The sequence below is a fragment of the Fukomys damarensis genome, unplaced genomic scaffold (genome assembly GCF_012274545.1).
Source record: "Fukomys damarensis isolate Sample0158 unplaced genomic scaffold, DMR_v1.0_HiC HiC_scaffold_16, whole genome shotgun sequence".
In the NCBI taxonomy this organism is placed as follows: domain Eukaryota; kingdom Metazoa; phylum Chordata; class Mammalia; order Rodentia; family Bathyergidae; genus Fukomys; species Fukomys damarensis.
This window is the reverse complement of record NW_022900928.1, coordinates 103503656-103506007: the sequence shown is the minus strand read 5'-3', so window position 1 is coordinate 103506007 and position 2352 is coordinate 103503656. Positions and strand designations below refer to the sequence as shown.

The window sequence follows — 2352 nt, the reverse complement described above, 5'->3', positions numbered from 1 at the left end:
TTTTTTTTTTTTTTTTTTTTTTTTTTGGTAGTACTGGGGATCAAATTCAGGACCTTGCACTTTCAAGGCATGCATGGTGCCACTGAGCTAAATCCGCAGCCCATTTTTTTGTTTGTTTTTTGAGACAGGGTAGTTTTTGAGACTAAGTAATTCAGGCTGGCCTTGAACTCACCATGAAGCCCAGCTGGCCTCAAACTCACAGCAATTCTCCCGCCTCAGTCTTCCATGTGCTGGGATTACAGGTATGTGCCACCACCCCTGGCTATTACTTATGGTCTTAATCATTACAAAACATTCATGAAGTCTAATTACTTAGTAATCTGAACATGGCTGTAACTGAACTTAATACATTTATGCTCTGATACTTGTATTATCCATGTGTTCCACTTATTTGTATAGCAATCATTTGTCCCATGTTTTAAGTCATTTGGATTGGTTAAACATGGTAACTTTTAAACTAAATAGGATTTATTCTTATATTTCTGCATTTATGTTTCTGTCTTGTGCCATAAAGAAGACTACTGAGTGTCCTGAACCCACCAAGAAAATAGTGAATTATTGTACTATTTTTCAGTTCAACAATTGAACCCACTGACCCAAGTATAGAGGAATATCAACTAAAAAGGCATTTCAAGTTGAAGAAAAATGTTCTGAGCCTATCATTCGAAAACACGAATATCATATAACTTGAAAATAAGTTTCTGGGGCCGGGGATTTAGCTCAGTGGTGCCACTGCCTGCCTTGCAAGCACCAATGGCTTGAGTTCAATCCTTGGTACAAAAAAGAGAAAGTTTTGGGACTTATACTCTGTCTGATCCATGGTCTCCTTGTAACACAGTTTTACTATTCCACTTGGAGTCTGCTGTGTGCTCTGCTACTACAGTGAACTCAACTGTTCATATCCATTTCTCCAGACTTTCCTCTTGTGTAAAACATGAGAATATTCCTGATGCTTGTGGAGACTTAATTCTAATTTTTAAGAGGGTCATTTGAAAAGATGTGAATTTAATTTTTTTAAAAAATTGAATGTGGGGGGAACTTCAAAAAGTAGAATGCTCTAAATAGAATCATCAACATTTCCCAAAAATTAAGAGTGGAGGCCCAGGGATATAGCTTAGTGGTTCTGCCCCTGCCTTACAAGTGCAAGGATCAATCCCCAGTACCAAACAAAAACAAACAAACAAACAAAAAAATTAAGAGTAGAAATAGTTTCCTTCCTTCAATATTTATCAGGTTTGAGATAAAAGTATCTTGTATTTCTTATCACTGATTCATGAAAAACCAATTATAAACTCTGGTCTGATTACATTTATTAAGTACATACTAAGTGGTAGAACTTTAGATATGTTATCTCCTTTAATCATCATATATACATGAAGTATATACATTTTATAAACAAGAAAATTGTCTTTTATAAAAGAGGTTACAAAACTAATGCAAAACTATTTAGTTGTGATCTAAAATTCAAACCCAAGCAATCTAAGCCCTTTTAACCATTACCTTACTCTGTACTGCCTCCCAATATCTGATAGCAAAAATAAAACACTGTAGTTGGAGTTGGTGGTGCACACCTGTAATCTCAGCACTCTGAGGAAGATGAGGCAAGAGCATCGCAAGTTCAAGCCCAGTCTTGGCAACTTAACAATTTAGCAAGAACCTGTCGCAAAAATTAAAAAATGAATAGGCCAGGGATGTAGCTCAGTGGTACCATGCCTGCCTGGCAAGCGCAAGATCCTGAGTTCAATACCCATACCAAAAAATAAAAATAAAAACCGAAAAGGTCCAAGTATATAGTTCACTGGGACAGCCATGGGTTTGATCCCCAAAAACAAAACAACAAAAAGGAAGGCAAGAGTAATAGCACTGCTTTTAAATTCCTTACTCCTTAGAATAAAAACTAGTACAACTATTATGGAAATCAGTATAGGACATTCCTCAAAAGACTAAAAACAGAAATTCCACTCAACCCAGCTATTCCTCTTCTGGTATCTTCCCAAAAGAGTTAAAAACATCATATTGCAACAGGCATACCCATATTTATAACAGCATAACTCATACTCACTAAATCTTGAAATCTGCCTACGGAAGGACAAACTTAACTCATTTGTAGGCAAATGGATGCACCCCAAGACAATAATGTTATATGAAATAAATTAGACACATAAGCTTAAATACTGCATGATTTCTCTTATATGAAAAAAACAAAATATAAATAAAAAGCAAAGTAAAAGATAACTAATAGGAAACAGAGAGGTAAATCTTTTGTTAAAGGGAAAGGGGAGGGGGTTTTTTTTTCAGCTGCCCGCCTGCCTGCCTGCCTGCGATCACCGGCGGCGCGCGCGCGAGCTCCCG

General features: G+C 36.6%; 1 protein-coding gene across 1 annotated transcript in view; it reads right to left on the bottom strand.

The window, feature by feature from the left end:
* The window catches only part of Carf (calcium responsive transcription factor), a 79193-nt gene that overhangs the window by 30927 nt on the left and 45914 nt on the right, over positions 1-2352 (bottom strand). The window lies entirely within an intron of this gene.